The sequence below is a fragment of the Lepidochelys olivacea genome (assembly GCF_965140295.1).
Source record: "Lepidochelys olivacea isolate rLepOli2 genome assembly, chromosome: 5".
NCBI classification, from domain to species: Eukaryota; Metazoa; Chordata; order Testudines; family Cheloniidae; genus Lepidochelys; species Lepidochelys olivacea.
The window spans coordinates 73,576,373-73,598,487 of record NC_140415.1 but is presented as its reverse complement, the minus strand read 5'-3'; positions in this window follow the sequence as shown (position 1 = coordinate 73,598,487).

Below are 22,115 nucleotides of genomic sequence, written 5' to 3'. Positions count from 1 at the left end.
AAGTAGCAATAGTCTACGCAGAACCCATACATATTTCCCAAGTAGCTGGATGTTTCTGCTAGTATTGGCAGTGAAATGGTTAATAGTGACAGGACTATCCTCTTTAGGCAGCTGGGTTACCACACAATAAGACAGATGTGTGGTTCAAATTGTTCACTGCTGTTGTTTCAGACTGCACTCAGACAAGCACTGGACCAGTTCATCTTTAAAGGTTATCTGAGAAAATATTTGCTAATATACAATTCTATGTCTACGTACTGTGTGCTTGTTGTATGAAACTCTTTGTACACACAATAGACAACACGACCACAGAGCAGATTCAAATAGATTTGCAGATTGCAAACTTTTAAAGTGGTGAATTACCTACATATCCTTGAGTTCTGATTTAGTCCTACCAGATAATGGTGCAGACTAGAGAAGAATACAGTCGGATGGCACCTAACGCACATATTGTAGGGCACACTGTTTACCTTTGTTTGCTCATTAGAGGCCATGTACACAGGGCTGTGTTGAATGAAGTGACTGGTTGCGTATATAATGTGACTATTTTAACTAGCCTGCCACAGCTAGAAAATTCTGATTGAGCTTCCGCAGGAAACACAAGAGAACAAAACTGCCTGCAGTGTTCTAAATGAAGCACGACATTGCTAGTCAAAGGGGATATTACAAAATATACTGGAGGATAACAGAAAGCTGAGTATATCTACAGAGATAAGCACAAAATAGGCAAGGCCCGGACAAGCTTCTCACCAAGTATTAATCTGGCTAATTTTCTAATCCCCTTGGCAGAGATGGTCACAAAAAATGAAATTCAGGATTGGCAGAAGAGCAGGGAGTGTAAGAAATGGGTGGAGAAGTGCTGGAGCATCCACTTACAGCAGAGAGCTAGCACTGCCCAAGGGGAGTATCGGAAAACTATATATAGCCATACGATTGAGGATGCAGAATAGTTAACCATGTACCATAAGTACGTCTTGCACCCTTATGACCTTTATAAGGTTAAGATGTTTTTCAAAAGTGACTTGTGAATTTTGGGTGCTCAACATGACACCCCAAGGGGCCTGATTAGCAGAGGGTGGGGGCTCAGCAGTTTCTGAAAGTCAGGGCCCTTTGAGCTGTCTCATGTTGGGCTCCTATAACTGAGGCACCTACAATGACTAAGTCGCTTCAGTTTTTGTGTGCCCACGTCAGCTTTAACTGGATTCCTTGTAGCAATTTTCAGGGTTTGCTCAGCAGTCCCCAAGATTTCAAGCTAGTGCTCAGGCTCTTTCCTTCCACTTGGCCTCACCTAAGTTCAGGACTATTTGAACACAATTACAAGCTGTTTCCTCAGGTGAGTACTCAGAATTCATCCAATACTTTACAATTGACCTTAAAAGGAAGGAGGTCTGTTCCTATTCACAGTTTCTTGAATTTATCATGCTTACGTTTTTAAACTAAGTTTTATTTGCACCAATCTAATTAAAACTGGCCAAATTAAGGCAGGACAAGACTGTTGATGTTCCCTCTCTTTCAGAGATAATGAATTCAAGCCAATTTTTTACTAATTCTTAACTGTCAATGTCTGGAAAAGTTCAAAGCTGTTTCTGTGGTTACCACTTAGCTTGAAAACTGATAAATACCAAAAAAATCCACAAAGAATGAATTTGCATCCTGTTAACATCATTTACCTGGTCACCTGTGCTGAAGGACAGGAGTGACTTTTTTCAGTTAATCTGTGGAATTCACCCCGCAGAGTGAGTTTTTTGTATAGATCAACCAAAGCATTTCAGAGAATGGATAGGTTCTCTGCCATAAGGAGTGAATCCCATGAATGTTTCAGGACCTGTTGCATAGTTCAGATTAGATTCAAAATCAGAGACCCACAAAACTCTTAATGAAATAAGTCCTGGGAGTGGAGGAGAGAGGGAGATTTCCTCATTTTTACAGATCTATTTCTTTAACACCTTAACTTGTCAAAGCACAGATAAACCATCTCAGAAGAGAAGAATGTCACTTAGTGGAGGACAATAAAGGTTGAACTACAGAAAGTCTATTTATAATTATGAGACAAAGGAGGGAAGGTTATCACCAAAGCAGGAAAATAATGTGTGATAGATACGTCCTATCTGATCATTGAAAGCAGGAAGGTTCTAGCCTTTAGATGCAGCCTGTCTGGTACCAAATCAAAAGAAGTCTGGACATCACTGACATGCTAGTAAGACAGGATTTGTTCCTCAAACTGTTTGGAAGCTTTGTTTGTAATAGTAAGGAGTTCTACTAGTTGTCAAGGCTTAACTTCCCTTCCTCTCTTGCAGCACGTTCTTGATATTATGCTGCATGAAAGTAGCTTGGCTGAGTTACTCTTGAGACCAGGATCCACATAAACAGCAGCCCTCATGTCTCCGGTGCAGGTTGTTTTTCTTCTGCTCTCCACTCTGCTTCTTAGTCCACTAATTAGTCTCATTGGAAAATAGCATGCAGCAGAGTAAGAGGAGGGTGATCTAAGGGCAAAAATAGCTAAGTCATCAATTTAACAGCATAACATTGCCTTTATAAAGAAAAAATCTATCCAATTATAGATATATACAGCAGACAAAAAAAAAAGAGAGCTAAATAATGGAAATCTAAGACTGGCATATGGCAGCCATTATGAAAAATGTAGAGTAGAAATGACAGGCATTTTAACTGTATGAATATAATTGGTATCACAGAGATGGGTTTGTGATGGAAGCAAAGAGTCAGTCTTCCACAGGAGTCAGGAGACTTTATGGAAGCCAACATATTCATTAAATTCTTGAAAGGTTAGGCAAACCAAAAACTTGGCTTTATTAACAGAAGGATAGACTACAAGACAAAAGAGCTAACATTTCATTATACACGGTAACTTAGTTAGAACCCAACTAGAATTCTATGTATAGCACTAATTGTCATACAAGAGGCTCAAGGCATTTAGAACCTTGTAGATGATGTAATGAAAGTTTACCAGATAGCACACATTTCTGAGTAGCCACAGTCAGGATTGGGATCATATAGTGCTGGGTGCTGTAAAAACGTGGAACGAAAAACAGCTCCAGTCTCAAGGGGCTTAAACTAAATTATAAGGAAAAGTTGTTAGTCTTGTTTTCAGTTGAAATAGGAGATTTGAGGAGACCTAATAAAAGTTTCCAAATTTGTTAAAGTAGGTAATAAAGTTGATATTTTTCACAGAACTAAAAACCAGGGGATGTCGTTGAAGTGTTTGGCACTAGGAGTAAATAGGGAACTCAGGCAGAACTACATCATACAGAGGGTGAAACCCTGTGCAATCCCTTACTAGGAAAGGCTCGTAAACCAAAAATACAAATTGTTTCAATATAAATTGGTTCAAAGAACAGATGTTTCATTTCTAGAGAAACAGGAGACTATGAGAAGTCTTCTAGGGGAATGGGAAAAGCATGTGATTGAAATCAAACAAAACAAAGTAAACTCAGGAGAGAAACCTGCACTTAGCAAAGCAGATGGCTCAGTGGATCAATCAGTATGTTTACGAATTGCTAGCTACGTTCACACTGAAAAGGGTTTTATGAGCCAACTTTTAAATAGCTCTCGGTTCAGGTTGGAGAAGCATCCAAAAGTCTGTATCCTATTCAGAACTTCCCCAAATGATCAGAAATGTTGGGAAGCATCACAATGAGGACCCCAGGGGTTCTCAGGGTTGTCAGGCATCTTGAGACCACCTGCCCTTAGCATGAGCAAGTCTTGGCTTAGCCTGCTGTGGATCAGCTCCCTGAAGCCACTTGCCACACAAGCACTGCCTTCCAGGCCTCCACAGGCCTCACTTTGTCTGTACAGGTTAGCGATAGGCACACACCAATCCCCAAATCCTCCAAGTGCCCCTCTGGAATGCTCAGTCCCTGTTCCACTGCCCCCTCACAGAACTCTAGGAATTCATTCTGAGAAGTTCTATGGCCTGTGTTACCCAGGAGGTCAGACTGGATGGTCACAATAGGCCCTTCTGGCATTGAAATCTGTGGAAAGAACACAAATTCTATAATAAAGAAAAATCTAGCAGCCAACCCTTGCCATATAGTGTAATAAAAATAATCAGCCAAATCCTTAGAACAACAAAGACTGAAAACGTCCCACACACCAGACTTCAATTCTCAATGTTCTTCCCACCTCCCCAAAAGCTCTGGTTGAAAGATAGGGTGACCAGACAGCAAGTGTGAAAAAATGGGGACAAGGGGTGGAGGGTTATAGGCTTCTATATAAGAAAAAGCCTCAAATATCGGGACTGTCCCTATAAAATTGGGACATCTGGTCACCCTATTGAAAGATGACACTTATAGTGTGCCCTGAGAGTCAACAAATTCAGGCTATTTCTATTTCAGACCAGGAGAAAGTGAGTTATAAAGATGTACAACCTCACAGCAGCCCCATCTTTAACTAATGGGGTCTCTAGTTTGAGTGCTTCTGCTCATTTCAACAGAGGAGAACCCCACAAAAAATAGCAGGTCCCAAACCAGTAGGGGCTCTGGTATGGGTCTTTTATACAAAATCTTTAGGCTGGGGTTGTAACATACTCATGTCCCCTGCGGATCAGGCCCAGAGCATGACCAGTAACATGCTTTCACCCCAAAGGAACCCAGTTACCACCCCAGCTATAGAGTCTTTGCTCTTTAGCTCAAGTTGTAGTAGATCAAGTTTTCAGCTCTGGAGTTCCCACAAAAGCAATATGTCAATGTAAGTTCCTGCTACTTTTAATTGTTTTCATTATAACTAAGGGAGAGAATATTTTCAAACTGATTTATAGTATTTCCATGATGTGTACAAAGCCTTTTATTTGGAAGTGTCATAAATATAAAGGGAAGGGTAAACACCTTTAAATCCCTCCTGGCCAGAGGAAAAACCCTTTCACCTGTAAAGGGTTAAGAAACTAAGACAACCTCGCTGGCACCTGATGAAAATGACCAGTGAGGAGACAAGATACTTTCAAAGCTGGAGCATGGGGGAACAAAGGGTTCTCTCTGTCTGTGTGATGCTTTTGCCGGGACCAGAGCAGGAAAGCAGGTCAGAACTCCTGTAAAGAGTCAGTAAGCAATCTAGTTAGATATGTGTTAGATTCTGTTTTGTTTAAATGACTGATAAAATAAGCTGTGCTGAATGGAATGTATATTCCTGTTTTTGTGTCTTTTTGTAACTTAAGGTTTTGTCTAGAGGGATTCTCTATGTTTTGAATCTGGTTACCCTGTAAGGTATTTACCATCCTGATTTTACAGAGGTGATTCTTTTACTTTTTCTTTAATTAAAATTCTTCTTTTAAGAACCTGATTGCTTTTTCATTGTTCTTAAGATCCAAGGGTTTGGGTCTGTGTTCACCTATGCAAATTGGTGAGGATTTTTATCAAGTCTTCCCCAGGAAAGGGGGTGTAGTGCTTGGGGGGGTATTTTTTGGGGGGGGGACGTTTCCCCTGGGCACTTCCCCTGTTCTTTGTGTAACACTTTGGTGGTGGCAGCGTTTAACCTAAGCTGGTAAGAATAAGCTTAGGGGGTCTTTCATGCAGGTCCCCACATCTGTACCCTAGAGTTCAGAGTAGGCAGGAAGGAACCTTGACAGGAAGGTTTTCTTTTTTGGTTTTGAGTATTCTTAGAAGTTTGTGTCCAAAACTCTGTCAAATAGTTATCTCATGCATTTTTCACATTGGTGTTCCTTGGTGGGAGTAGCTACTGAGGATTTGACCTCTTCTGTCTTTGATAACTCCAACAGGAACAGGTAGTTCTGCTGTCTCTCTTATAGGCTTCTACTAAATTCATATCTCATGTGCTCTGGTTTCTGGATCATGTTGAATTTAATGGTGGCTGAGCCTATTAAAGATGATGAGCCCTTGTAACAAGAACTTTAAAATTAAAGAGAAGGTTATAGCTCATGACGGATGGAGACAAAGCCTACTGTAAGATCCTAGGGAGTGGGGGGGGGGGTTAGGCGTCATTGCAAGTTCATGAGGAAGGCAATGGGACAGTGAGGGAGAGCAGGGATGAGTAAACCTTATGTACTCCATGCTGTTTGCCAGTTAGCATCAAGAGGTCCTTGGGTCACATTCATGACTTTGCATTCCCACTTGATAACTTTCCCCCAGCAGGCCATGACTCACCCAGCTCCCTACTTAGGCCAAAAAGGAAGAGCATGAAGTGATGTCATAAATGGGGGCTTTGTTAAACTCTGCTAAAGTCTGAGAGAATGCTCAGAGGCCATCTCTCAAATCACTTGTAGGGGCATAAGTCCTCACATAAGTACTTTGTTAATGTCCAGTTTAAAACTTCAAATATTTTTTTCCATAGACACGTGCAAAATTGGGATTAGAATAGTTTTCCAGTGGAGAAGATATATATTTTTCCACTCTCCCATATGTCAAAAATTGTTGAAGAGATTTTGCTCACACTTCCCCATTTAAAAAAAATCACCTTGAGGCAGACTACAGCCCTAGAGATGGCTGTTTCACCAAGTTATGATCATGTGAAAACATGATGTCATGGAAACTGTTTTGCAATATTAACTATAGAGGGTGAAAACAACACTTGACCTGTTAGGTTTGCTCCAATGATTGTCTCATCATCCTAATTAGACACCACTCCCAGTACATGCAGAGAAAAAAATATAGAAAAGATAAAAGGAATGCAGTAAGAAGACAGTAAATATAAAATCTCTGTTGTGGTTAGTTTACTGAACAGGATGCAGCAGCAGTATCATTAATCCTTTCTATTTCTTTGCCAACCCTGATGTCAAGCAACTAGTGGGGTAGGACTAACAGAAGCTGAGTGTGGATATTAACTTTCTCTTTTGTAAGTCTCTCTGTATCATTTGTGTTTAGTAGTTTGCTGCTGTGTAGCACCAAAATATAAAAGAAACAAGGACATGTTGAAATAAAAAGTAGATAAAATAAAACGGTTCATAAAATGAACTGGCTCAAACTTAGTTCACTGTTTGAACTTAAATGGTAATTTCAGGTTTCAGAGTAACAGCCGTGTTAGTCTGTATTCGCAAAAAGAAAAGGAGTACTTGTGGCACCTTAGAGACTAACCAATTTATTTGGTTAGTCTCTAAATGGTAATATATCAGCACCCCTTTCTCCTTCTGTTTCCACAATTTCCCTGCAACTCTTCCTCAATGGGGAGGTAAGTACCATGAATCCAACTGCACCAGCCTCTGAAGAAGATCAAATGTCTGATGAATAAATTTTAGAAACTCTCAAATTTACCTAAATTACTGCTAATATGCCTATAAATGGTAGCTCAACATCTACCATAATTAAAAACAAAAATTTTTTTGAGCATGTGAGTGCTGACTTTCTAAAAGCTAGTCACCCTTTCATTTCTATCCCAGATCTCTAGGCACTACCCTGATACAAATCTTAGTGTATCAAATTACCATGGTGAGGTTCCCTGAAAGGATGCTGTAGTGTAACATCTGGGTATGATGAAGGCTTGAGTAAACAGTAATACTTATGTATTCGTTTTGTGGCATCCAGATTCTTAAACTTGTTCCTGAACTAAATACTGTTGCTCATCCTGGATGTACTTTTAGTGAAGAAATTCCACTTTGAGTGGGAAAGGAAATATTCCTCTAGTAGTTAACTAAAAGACAATTAAAGGTGGTTGCTCAAAGCTGCTCAGGGATTTGGAATGTTAGGTGTAGGCCTGTGGAGATGAATTAGTGGGCAGTGTGCAGGGGAAACAGTCAAAGGTGGACAATGAACCTAATTTATCACTTCTATCATCAATTATTACATGGATATCAACACTACATGAGGGTGTCTATGTATATTTATATATGGCGGGGGGGGGGGAGGAAAGAGGGAGATATTTGTTGCCGGAGGTACTCTGTAGTTATATCTAGGCATAGGCAAGATCACACCCTTCTGTTTTGTGGTTACAATTTCTCTCCCTCCCCTAATATCTCCTTTTTGCTGATCATCATGTCTTTTGTTATTCCATACGGTCAAGGGACAGAATGAATGATAATCTCCCGAGAAAGATTTTTTCATCAGAGTTACCCTTTTAATCCATTTTTCTGGAGGGGCAGTGGTGGTGTCTGGTTATTCAGCTTTTACTTACCTCCAGAAAATAGCTGGCTCTGCTCCTTCACCAGGAGCCTTAGGTTATCCCTGAATACAAAGCTTCCGCATGGCAACGTGATTTACTACAGCTTTGCTGACTTAGGGTGACCAAACAGCAAGTGTGAAATCTCAGGACAGGAGGTGGGGGGTAATAAGAGCCTATATAAGAAAAAGACCCAAAAATCGGGACTGTCCCTATACAATCGGGACATCTGGTCACCCTAGCTAGACTACTCTTTCAACCATTGGATTTTCCAGTCACTGTCCTATACACGTTGTACAAATGCCAGTTGTTATTACTTGATGATGTGGCTACATATCAAGGAGCCTTATTTAGTAGAAGGTTCTTTACTGGATCAAACAGCACACTTTTCAAAAAAGGGAAAAAACCCTCAGCAGAATGCAGAGTATTTTCTATTCAACTATTAATATTTATACTACAGTAGCATCCAGATGCCCTCTGTCAGGCATGGAGCCAATGAATAAGACTCTGAAAAAAATCACAAACATAGACATTGTCCCTGTCCAAAAGAATTTACCATATAAGAAAAGTAACATATTAAAAATTAGCACTATACAATATCAGTAGAGCATATGTTAAACAGATAAGAACTGGCTAACAGACAGAACTCGAAGACTAGTTGACTACAGGAAATCATCACCTAATGCAGGTTCCAAAGGGATATGTTCAAGGCCAGCCTCTATTCAATATTTTTATCGATGATCTGGAAGTAAGTATAAAATCACTGCTGATAAAACTTGTGGGTGACAAAGATTGGCAGACTCACAAATAACGATAAGGACAAGGTAGTCATGTAGAGCAATCTGGATTGCTTTGGTAACTGGGCCTAGTCAAACAAAATGTATTTTTAATATAGCCAAATGCAAGGTCATCTAGGAACAAAGAATGCAGGCCATACCTATAGAATGGGGGACTATATCCTTGAAATCAGTGACTCTGAAAAGGATTTAGGTGTCATCATAAAGGACAAACAACTGAACATGAACTTCCAGTAGGGTGACCAGACAGCAAGTGTGAAAAATCAGGACAGGAGGTGGGGGATAATAAGAGCCTATATAAGAAAAAGACCCAAAAATTGGGACTGTCCCTGTAAAATCGGGATATCTGGTCACCCTAGCTTCCAATGCAATTTGTGGCAAAAAGGGCTAATGCGATCCTTGGATGTACAAATTGGGTAGTAATGAGTAAGAGCAGGGAGGTGATTTTACCTCTGTATAAGGCATTGGTGAGACCAATATTGAAATATTGCATACAGTTCTAGCGTCCACATTGTAAAAATGTTGAAAAATTGGAGCGGGTGCAGAAAGGAGCCATACAAATTATTCATGGGCTGGAAAAAATGTCTTTCAATAAGATACTTAAGGAGCTCAATTTGTTTAGCTTATCAAAAAGAAGTTGAAGAGGTGACTTCATTACATCATGGCGTAAAAACAAGTACTAAAGCTTTTCTTGATCTAGCGGAGAAAGGCATAATGGGAACCAATGGCTGGAAGTTAAAACCAGACAAATTCAAATTAGAAATAGAGCACAAATTTTTAACATGGAAGATGATCAACCACTGGAAAAAACTACCAAGGGAACTGGTAGATTCTTCATCTCTTGAAGTCTTCATATCAAGATTGGATACCTTTCTGGAAGATCTGTTTTACTCAAGCACATGATATTGGGCTCCATATAGGAGAAATAGGTTGAAATTCTGTGGCCTGCGCTATATAGGAGATCAGACTAGATGATCTAATGCTCCTTTCTGGCAGCAGTTTCATCCTTAAACTATGACATTATGAATTCAAAGTATGTGAGGAGACTAATATTATCATTCATATATAAAATAATATCCATTAATCCAGAGCTGAGATTCCAGAGTAACTCCAAAACTCCTATAATATCACTTCTGAAGACCCACTTTTCTGCCATTCAATATTTATTTGTGCATCTCTGTGTGTGTGTACATGTGTGCGCACACATACAATCTGCGTATATCTTTGCAATTACACAAATAAATATTGACTTCCCCCCATAACCCTAAAGCTAGCCACTGGCTACTGTCTTGTTTGTATCATGGCAGAAGTGGGCCTACAGAAGTGATTTTATTATGAGTTTTGAAGTGACTTTGGAATCTCAGCTCTGGGTTATGGGAAATGGAATACTAGCATTAAAAAGAGGAAGCACATTATTCCCTAGGTGAGCTTGTACTATTATTCTGAGAAAGCATATCACCAAAGGTTGCTAGACTTCAGGAGGAAATTAATTAATCAAAATACAGCATAGCACTGAAATAAATTAAAAGCTAATTTATATCTCTCTGACTGGTCCGGCAATCATTACATTTCCCCAGTTGTTAGAGTTCTTTTAAACATGCCTTTGTTCATGAAACAAGCCCAGGGCCTCAGCTCATCAAGACATTCCTGTTATTTGCTATTATCTGTGTGGGTAGAATATATTATAATAGGTTTAACAATTGCCTCTGTAGTACATTCACATAACATGTAACGGGGTTAAGAATTTAAGAGGTTTTTCCTGTAAATGCACCTGGGGAAACTGTTGTTGAGTCTAATTTTCATCATGTTTTTTCCAGTGTTTATCATGTGTTTAAATGGACTTTATTATGTATATCATAGGCCAGATTCTTAACCGATGAAAATTGGTATAGCTCCTTTACTCCAGATTGTGTGTGTGTGTGTGTGTGTGTGTGTAATGCTAAATATGTACAATAGAACATTGGTTTTGTTTCATCCAGATTCTGAAAAATCCCCAACAGCATTATTCACAGCTACAAGTGTATGTATAAATTCAAGTAATTTACTGGCATTGGCCTACTAGGGAAACCATTTATTCTGATGCAAAGGTTCTCAAATGTCCATGGAGATCTTCATAAATAAGAAGCAAAATAGTTCATATAAAATAAACAAGGACAATGCCCTACCCAACCTGTTCATAATCGTCAACCAAAATTTATACCAAGCCTCTTCTGAAGTTCTAAAACACAGTGAATGAAGATCTTCTGAGATTTCCAGTACTATTTTACAGAGTCTAACCCAACTTTTGAGATTCAACCATCACTGATCTCCACACGATTTTCAGCCATACACTGCAGTATGTAGCTGCATGCAGGAGTAGGTAACTGGGCCTGGAACTGGGAGGGTGTCAATCAAAAAGGCTCAAAATGGCTGATGCCGTGCTAGAGTATCAAAGCAATCCAAATTAACGGAATATTGGACTGGAATAAGAGGAGTTACATATCTTTACTTAATGCATAAAAGTTACATATCTTTACTCAGTAGGGCATTAAGTAAAAACTAGCAGGGGTTAATGGGACTTCAGTGCTTCATAAATAGTCTTTCCACTGCAGATGGGCTGAACTCCAAATCTGAATGACAGGTTACACCAAAAATTGGGCTATTCTTCAGAAACTCACTAATTTTAAATATGAGACTTCATTTTAGTAATGGGTGAATCTTAAGTTTAGCAACTGATTGTTTTATATGTATGTACACCTAGAGAAGAACTGATCCTTGTGTACACCACTTTAGGATTGCTGGGTACCAGTTTTTCTCCCTGCTTTCTCTGGGCTTAAATAATAATGCTTCCGTCCTATTTCTACAACCACTAATTGGCCCATCCACTCTCTTGCAGGAACAACTCAGCAGGACTAGATATTTTCACAAATGTCCCTTTCTGTTTCCTTTCTACAGAAGAAAGAAAAACTCTACAATTACTTTGGGCTGATTACAAAGATTTTTTCAATATCTCTCTAATCTAAAGCACTTTATTACATGTGTGAAAACTGTTAATAGTGACTCCCTGCTGCTAACAGCAATTTAAGCATTGGATCAGAATATTAAACAGTGGTATCGCTTTGTACAGTATGCAACTCATCTGTACTCTGCAGTTCCATAAAGGTTGTAATAACTATGATAGTTGTCACCAGCCTTCTCCTACACATGGAATCTGAAACCACAAGCGCATTCAGAGGTGTCAAAACAGGATTTCAGTTAGCATTTGTAACTCTTTATGGAAAGAAGGGGAACAAAATAGACTTACAAAACCAGAAGCTGGGGAAGTCCAAAAGCAGGTGTGGAGCTCCCTTGCCTTGCCCATGACTTCTGTTTGGGAGTAATTCTGAGACTGAAAGATGCTCAGTTTGAGAAGAGCTTATGGAATACAGAGGTGCTCCAGTAGAGGTGATAGCTGCACCCTTGTTGTGTTCCTTTGGCCAAGTGGCATTGACAGACAACCCCCGACTGCTTTCCTCGTAGGACGTACGAACACCATGCTAGTGACAACATCTGCATTACCTTTACTACCACCCCTTTTCCCCCCTTCACTTACTCTTGAAATACTCTATCTTGAGAGGAAAGATGGTGTTGTGGCTAAGGCACTGACTAGGGCTCAGGTGACCTGGGTTAAAGTCCTGTTCTGCCACAGACTTCCTGTGTGACCTTGGGTACGTCTCTTATTTGTCCCTCTGTTGCCCATCTATAAAATGAGGATAATATTACTCCTTTTGACATCTAGTCTGTTCAGATTGTAAGCTCGTCAGGGGAGGGACTCTTTCTTGATGTATGAACAGTGCAAAGCACAATCAGGCCCTGATTTCAATGAGACCTGTATCAGAGTAGCAGCCGTGTTAGTCTGTATATGACCTGTAGATGTTACTGTAATAATAAATAACAATAACCTGAGTTGGTTGAAGGACCAGGGTTAGGCTCAGATGTCTAATTATGACAGCTTGGAAAACAAGTATTACAATGCAAATGTGTTATCTTTATGGCATCCAGAGAGTCTGATCTTCATTAGGTATGGGACTAAAAATCCCCACACTAGTAAAATCAGTGCTCATTCTGGAGGTCAAATTTGTACAACAGTAAAAGACCAGAACAAAAGTTCATTAAGGGCAAAAATATGATCTGCTATGTCACACCCAGATTTAACATTGATGTCAAAGAGTAATGTATATGTCTGAAATATGGAATTGGTGAGATGTGATATAACAGTATACTTGAATGGTGTGAAACCCTGGGCCTAGTCCTTTGGCCTCTCCCTATCTGTCTGCTTTGTGCTAGTCAGCAAAGACACCATGTCTTAAGTTAGCAGCCAGAAGTTCCTCAGGAATAGAGGAATCCCAGGGGGTGTAGACATTTCAGGGGTATGCGAGGGGCATGGCTAGAATGCATTGTACTCCTGAGCCAGGAGAGCCTCCTTCAGGTCACTCTGAGTTACATTTAGGCCAAGGCAGATCCCAGTGGGCTCCAGGATCAAAGAGGGGAGAAAAGGAAGCTTAACGACCTTTCATCCTTGCCACGAAGCTCAGGACCTGGCAATTTGGCCCTATAAAACTCTATGGGTTGGGCAGGAATTTACAGGTTGGCCTATGAAATCTGGCCAAGATATTTCCTTTTTGAAACACTGTACAAATGTATTTAGTTTGATGCCATGCAGTTTTGTAATGAGCAATTGGGCCAATGTGGTACTATTTCAGATAGAGGTGTATTACTGCACAGGGTCACGCAGGGGGTTTTACATAGAGATGGGATCTATTTGCTACTATGCATTGCTGAATAACTGCAAAGATCCCATAGGATGTTACTTGTTTATCACTTTTATAGAAGCTCTGAAATGAGCCTGACTGCCAAGACTGAGAGCCTGTTAGAGACCTGTTGCCAGGAGAGCTGACAGAAGAGTCACTTGAACACTATCTGCATTTAACAGCAGAGGAGAACACAGTTGTAAGTGCTTTCTAGTCTCTTGTAGACTCAAAATGGAAACATGAAGGCTGCCATGAAGAACTAAAGAGTTAACCTTTTCTCTGAGGTACAACTGAGTGTCACAAACAATAGTACTGGAAAACAAATGCCTGTAAATCACTTTTTTGTTGTTTTTTATTAGATTCATAGGAGGGGTTCATTGCTTTGCTAAGAGCATAATGAATAATGTATTCATCAGATTGTCTCCCTTTTGCTGCTCATGAAATAGTTGCAAGTGGATTGTGAAATTCTCAGATGCATTTGTTATTCTAAATTATTCACACGTTTGTTTTTTTACCTCACTGTAGATAAAGCACTGTAGCAACCTGAATGGAATTTGGAGAGAGGAGCACAGGTTATAGGAGGGAAGAGTTTGGAGAAGGTGCCAGCAAGTCAATCTGTGTGCACCTGGCTGGAATGATAGTTGGAGTTCCAACATTTCTGTAAATAGTTCTAATAAACAGCCAGTTTAGTTTTAGAAATATGGATTCCTCTCCTGTTATTACATAGCACACTGTACATGAAACAGGCAAAAGGCCTTATGCACTGTTGAAGTCCCACTTAAGTGGAGCTTAGCTTTCTGCATTCTCCATGAACAGCTCATGAAGTCGTCCCTGCAAATATTCAAACTTGGAAATTCATGTTGTATTGGTTAATCACATAAAGCACATGATTTTGTTTCTGCTCTCTGACTGGATGACACATAAACAACAACCAGAATGTAAACTGTAAAATATACAATCACATCCACATATTAGAACCAACTTTTGACAAATAGTCAAGCATTCGAGCACACACACACTCAATCAAAACCGCAAATATCTTGACCAACATTTCTGATTGCTTCTCCTAATCTATTATTATCACCTCAGTCATCTTCTGATTGTTACAAATTCAAATGAGACTTTAAAGGGATGCAGAACTTCATTTAACAATTGAAGGCATTTAATGAAAATCTCTTTGGTAAAGTTTTTTGAGGTGATTTTATTGATTTCATGGTAGTAGTGGGGGACTTTAACTACCCACACATCTGTTGGGAAAGTAATACAGCAAAACACATGCCAATAATTTATTGGAGATTTTGTATCAGGAATTTTTTTTTGTTCCAGAAAGTAGAGGAAGTAACGAAGGGGGCGGCCACTTTAAATTTGATTTTAACCAACATGGAGGAATTGATAGCAAATCTGAAGGTAAAAGGGAATTTGAGTGACAGTGATCATGAAATGACAGATTTCATGATTTCCGGAAAGGAAGAAGTGAGAGCTGCAGAATAAGGACGGTGGACTTCAAAAAAGCGGACATTAACAAACTCCGAGAACTGGTAGGTAAGGACCCATGGGAAGAAAATCTTAGGGAAAAAGGAGTTCAGGAGAGCTGAGAATGAATCGCAGGCACCCGAGTATGATATGGACAGCAGCTACTTATTAGTGCTTTGTGCATTCACAGAGCAGCTGCATACGGTAGACCATCATTTGTGGGCTAGGGAAACAAGTACTGACTGGTGAGATTGCATTGTCATGCAGGTGTGGGATGAAGACCAGTGGGTACAGAACATTAGGATGCATAAAGCAACCTTCCTGGAGCTCTGTGCTGAGCTGGCCCCAGACCTGCAGTGCAAGGACACCAGACTGAGAGTTGCCCTATCAGTAGAGGAGCATGTTCCAATCGCTGTGTGGAAGCTGGTGAATCCAGACTGCTACTGGTCAGTTGCAAATCAATTTGGAGGAGGGAAGTCCACTGTTGGGGCTGTATTACTATAAGTGTGCATGGCAATAAATCGCACCCTGTTGCGGAGGACCGTGACTCTGAGAAATGTGCATGAAATAGTGGATGGCTTTGCAGAGATGGGTTTACCTAACTGTGGCGGGGCGATTGATGGCACACGCATTCCAATTTTAGCTCCAGACCACCTTGTCTCTGAATACATCAATAGGAAGGGATACTTATCCATGGTGTTGTAGGCACTTGTAGATCACCGGGGGCATTTCGCGGACATCAATGCAGGCTGGTCTAGAAAGGTGCATGACGCACGCATCTTCAGGAACAGTGGCCTGTTGTTAGCCGACGGCCAAGGATGTTTGGTGAGGTGCCAGCTATGCCCGTTTATACCATCCGTGACTTTAACCGCTAGGACGCACTGTCCCTTCGCGGCGGGCAGCCCGGGCTAGGCTGACGGATGCCCCAAGGTCCTAACCACCCGTGACTTTAACTGCTAGAGCTCAGAGCTCCTTCGCAGCGGGCAGTCAATACTGACTGACAGGTGCCCCAATGGCAGCACTAAGAGCCTCTCCACACCCGTGACTTTAACTGCTAGAGCTCAGAGCTCCTTCGCAGCGGGCAGCCAGGATTGACTGACAGGTGCCCCAAGAGTTTGCCCCGTGGAGGCGGCACAACTCAACGCTAGGCTCTTAGTACTCTCACCTAATGGCCAGGCTTTAGAGCCAAAACGGCTGAGGTTCTTTAATTGTGTTGGCTGCTTTACAGTAAACCAGAGAAAACAAGTCAGGCTTATGCATAAATGGTTACCAAAAATTTATTAAGCTAGATTCTAATCATGTGGTTACAAAATTGCTAGTGCCTACTTATTTAAATGTAGAGATGTTACACACACAAACAAGTTACAAAACTGAAGCCACAATCCCAAAGAAAGAAAACAAAGTATAGAGCTCTATTTCAAAATATGTGTACACTAAAGATAGGAGATCAGGTGTGGGTGCTTCTTACCCTCCTTGCATCTCTCGATTCCAGCGGTGCCAAGCCAGGATCGGTCACTCAATTCCGCGGAAAGACGAATAAGGGACAAGGCGTAGGGACCCTCTTAGCTGCAGAAGCCTTGGGAGGCTGTCACTTATCTGACCAGCAGATAGATAGTGAAAAGCACTCAAAAATCATGGTGCTGTAGGTCCCCTACTTATACCTCTGTACTCCTTTATTCTCTTTCTCCTTTCTTATGCCAAATTGAGGCTGGTCTGTCGGGGTGACGCCAGCTTTCGCAAGAGTAGTTTACACTTGCAAAGGAGAGAAACAATAAGTGTCGACTACTGGACATTTCTTTTATCAGGGTAAATATTTTCCCAACTAGGATGTTGGTGTGTGTGCATCACGCTATTTAGTAGGGGCTAACAGCCATGTCTGTCACAGGGCCTCTGCCTGCTGTGAGCTTAATCGTTGTATCTGTTCCCAGAGGCACATTGTAGCAGCACACCTGTGCTTTCACAGCTTCAAAGGCTGTGCTGGAATATATGTTAAGTGCCCTGTTCCTGCTTCCTCCTGTGTTTCCAGCAATGCTGGTCTGAGAGGGGGGGGGGGGCTGGCTGTCTGGCTACACCTGTACAGAAAGCTGCAGGCAGGGACTTTCTTTCCAGATCACAAGATCACAGTGGGGGGTGTGGAAATGCCCACAGTAATCCTGGGAGACCCAGCTTACTCCTTACAGCCTTGGCTCATGAAATCTTGCACGGGGCACCTGGACAGCAGCAAGGAGTGTTTTAACAACAGGCTGAGCAGGCGCTGCATGGTAGTCGAATGTGCCTTTGGCCGTTTGAAAGCTTGCTGGAGGTGCCTCAGTGACAGGCTAGACCTTACCGAGGATAATATTCCCGTGGTCACAGCCGCGTGCTGCACTTCGCATAAACTGCATGAATCTAAGGGTGAAATGTTTGCACAGGGGTGGAGCACTAAGGCAGAGCGCTTGGCTGCACAGTTTGAACAGCCAGATGCTCGGGCTGTCAGAGGAGCCCAGAGGGCTGCTATTAACATCGGAGAGGCTTTGAGGAACCATTTTGACAATGAGGGGCACTAACACATGTCTGCTTTGGAGTTGCTTCCCTGGTGCATCCATGTACAATTTTGCGGCCCAAGATCCATGCAACACAATGCTTTAGAAGCCTGTTCCCAAGAGTGAATTGATGGCTATACGCTTTTGTAAAACACAGAATAAAAACGCTGTACCATTAAATACCTTAGCCTTTATTTATTGTTAAGAAGGGTAAAACCTCACAACGGTGTGTAGCTCCAGCTATCATTGTGCAAGCTGTGAGAGGGGTGGAGTGATGAGGAAACTCAGGAGGGCTGTGAAGTGAAAAGGGATGTAGGAGCATGGAGGGGGGTGGGGTTGGCAAAGAATTGTACATGTGCACGTGCTGCAGGGGAGGTCGGCCACGGATCTGCTCAGTCTGCAGCGGTATCAAAGACTTGAGCATCTCTGTCTGATCCTCCATCACTTTTATCATCCATTCTGTTGCTTGCCTGGCAAATGCAGCATTCTCTTTTCATAGATTCATAGATTCATAGATATTTAGGTCAGAAGGGACCATTATGATCATCTAGTCTGACCTCCTGCACAATGCAGGCCACAGAATTTCACCCACCACTCCTAAAAAAGACCTCACACCTATATCTGTGCTATTGAAGTCCTCAAATTGTAGTTTGAAGACCTCAAGGAGCAGAGAATCCTCCAGCAAGTGACCCGTGCCCCATGCTACAGAGGAAGGCGAAAAACCTCCAGGGCCTTCCAATCTGCCCTGGAGGAAAATTCCTTCCCGACCCCAAATATGGCGATCAGCTAAACCCTGAGCATATGGGCAAGATTCATCAGCCAGATACTACAGAAAAGTCTTTCCCGGGTAACTTGGATCTTACCCCACCTAAAAACCCCTCACAGGCCATTGGGCCTATTTACCATGAATATTTAATTACCAAAACCATGTTATCCCATCATACCATCTCCTCCATAAACTTCTGTCCTGCCTTTTGGCTTCCCAGCACTCTTTGCGTTCCCTGGTCTGTCTTTCATCAAGCTGCAGCACCTCCCGGAACATGTCTTCTTTGCTGCATCTAGGGTTCTTCCTTATCTGCTGAAGCCGGTCGGCGGGGGGCATGGTATGTTCCTCAAGGTCTGTGCTGAACAGAAGAGGGATCGTTACATTACAGCAAACAATTGAAACATTTTAGTAACAAGGGCCTTTTGCTAAGTAGAAATCACTTTCTCACTGACTCTAGGCAGGCGCACAGCTCCGCGAGCACCCTAATCATGGTGAGTGTCAGGATTGGGGAGGGAAGGCGGTTGTGCGAATGGACAAAATGCTCACGGCTTGCAAGGCAGCTTTGCAGGGAACTCCTAAAATTATCTCACACTTTTTCACAGGTGGCCTCCCTGCTTGCTGACCAGTCTGTATGGAGCTCAACTATGTGCCACTTTGGTCCCAGTTCCAGTGATTGCTAAATGGCATGGTACAGTTTCCTAGAATGGGGGAACTAACAAGGCTTCAATCCCTTGGAATCTGCGACAGAGGATGAACAAGTAGCTCTTGGTAATTTTCCAGAGCCTCTCTCTGGAGGATTCCCTGCAGGTTTCGATGTCCATCGACACCCTGCTTGGCCATGCAGATTAGCTACCCAAGGCAATGTCCAGCTCACGTACAACACTACCTGCCTCCCATTTTTCGATTCCCTACAGCCCGATTCAAGCCACAGCAACTTACCCAGCATCTTATCTGCTTCCTGCTCCCCCAGAGCACTTCTGGAGAGGAGAAAAGTTCCTGGCTGCCTTCCCCACTGCCCGCTGGGGCTATCAGCGATGGAGGTGGGGTCACCACTGAGGATAGCATTCATCTTCTTATAGAAGCGGCAGGTCTTAGGTGCACCACCGGAGCAATGGTTTGCCTCCCGCACATTATGGTACGCCTGCCTCAGTTCCTTTATCTTCGCTCTCCACTGCTGCACGTCCTGATCATAGCCCTTTTCGCACAAGCCTCAAGAAATTTGCCCATACGTGTCCCGATTCCTACAGGTCACTCACAGCTGGGAATGAACAGACTCCTCTCCCCATATACTGATCAGATCCAACTGCTCAGTGGTGGTCCAAGCGGGAATGCGTTTGGTGCGATATCCAGCCATGCTAATCCAGCAAGCCACCTGGGAAGCTCACATGGGAAGCCAGCAAGCAGGAAATGAGATTTAAAATTCCTGGGGCTTGCAAGTGGGAGGGGCGGGTTGGCTGCAGGGTAGCAGAGTTCAAACCACTGACCAGAGCGGCAGCATGAGAATTGTGGGACACTTTCTGGAGGCCAATAAAATTGGGAGGGGGAAAAAAAAAAGCCTGCTGTCTACACTAGCTGTTTGTCAACAATAAAGGGAATCATAGAATCATAGAATCATAGAATATCAGGGTTGGAAGGGACCCCAGAAGGTCATCTAGTCCAACCCCCTGCTCAAAGCAGGACCAATTCCTAGTTAAATCATCCCAGCCAGGGCTTTGTCAAGCCTGACCTTAAAAACCTCTAAGGAAGGAGATTCTACCACCTCCCTAGGTAACCCATTCCAGTGTTTCACTACCCTCTTAGTGAAAAAGTTTTTCCTAATATCCAATCTAAACCTCCCCCACTGCAACTTGAGACCATTACTCCTCGTTCTGTCATCTGCTACCATTGAGAACAGTCTAGAGCCATCCTCTTTGGAACCCCCTTTCAGGTAGTTGAAAGCAGCTATCAAATCCCCCCTCATTCTTCTCTTCTGCAGGCTAAACAATCCCAGCTCTCTCAGCCTCTCCTCATAACTCATGTGTTCCAGTCCCCTAATCATTTTTGTTGCCCTTCGCTGGACTCTCTCCAATTTATCCACATCCTTCTTGAAGTGTGGGGCCCAAAACTGGACACAGTACTCCAGATGAGGCCTCACCAATGTCGAATAGAGGGGAACGATCACGTCCCTCGATCTGCTCGCTATGCCCCTACTTATACATCCCAAAATGCCATTGGCCTTCTTGGCAACAAGGGCACACTGCTGACTCATAGCCAGCTTCTCGTCCACTGTCACCCCTAGGTCCTTTTCCGCAGAACTGCTGCCTAGCCATTCGGTCCCTAGTCTGTAGCTGTGCATTGGGTTCTTCCGTCCTAAGTGCAGGACCCTGCACTTATCCTTATTGAACCTCATCAGATTCCAGAGGGAAAAGACAAAAGTCTCTCATGGGGTGGAAGCTTTTTGCCACCAAAACTGGGCGTTTTTCACTACAAAAGTCCCATTGTAGTGTATATGCTATCACTGTTTTGTCACCAAAAGGCAGCATTTGGTGACCAAACTTGCCAGTGTTGACAAGCCCTTTTACTTAGCAAGTAAAGGCAGTTAATAACTGATGACATCAAAAAATCTGAGGTGCTTAATGCCTACACTGCTTCAATCTTCAGTAAAAAGGTTGACCACCAAATAATCACATCCGATGAAGTGAGCTGTAGCTCACGAAAGCTTATGCTCAAATAAATTGGTTAGTCTCTAAGGTGCCACAAGTACTCCTTTTCTTTTTGCAGATACAGACTAACACGGCTGCTACGCTGAAACCTACAATTAATGTTGACATTGGAGGAGGGAATGGAAGCTAAAACAGGTTGAAGAATATGTAGATAAGTTACCTGTATTCAGGTCAGCAGAGCCTGATGAAATTCATCCTAAAGTACTTAAAGAACTAGCTGAAGCAATCTCAGAGCTGTTAGCAATTATCTTTGAGAACTCCTGGAGAATGGGAGAGCTCCCAGAAGCCTGGAGAAGGGCAAACTTAGTACCTATCTTTAAAAAGGAGAACAAAGACGACCTGGGGAATTATAGACTAGTCAGCCTAACTTCAATACCTAGAAAGATACTGGGGAAAATTATTAAACAATCAATTTATAAGCACCTGGAGGAAAATGGCATTATAAGGAATAGTCAGCATGGACTTGTCAAGAACAAATCATGCCAAACCAACTTACTTTCCTTCTTTGATTAAATTGCTGACCTAAGGGATAGGGGGAAGCAGTAGATGTGATATACCTTGATTTCAGAATGGCTTTTGACACAGTTCTGTATGACACTCTCATAAATTTTCTGTAGTATCTGGCTGATGAATCTTGCCCATATGCTCAGGGTTTAGCTGATCGCCATATTTGGGGTTGGGAAGGAATTTTTCTCCAGGGCAGATTGGAAGAGGCCCTGGGGGTTTTTCACCTTCCTCTGTAGCATGGGGCACGGGTCACTTGCTGGAGGATTCTCTGCTCCTTGAAGTCTTTAAACTACAATTTGAGGACTTCAATAGCACAGATATAGGTGTGAGGTTTTTTGCATGAGTGGTGGGTGAAATTCTGTGGCCTGCGTTGTGCAGGAAGTCAGACTAGATGATCATAATGGTCCCTTCTGACCTAAATATCTATGAATCTATGAAATAAACGAGGGAAATGTGGTCGTGATGAAATCACTATAAGGTGGGTGCACAACTGGTTGAAAGACCAGATTCAAAGAGTAGTT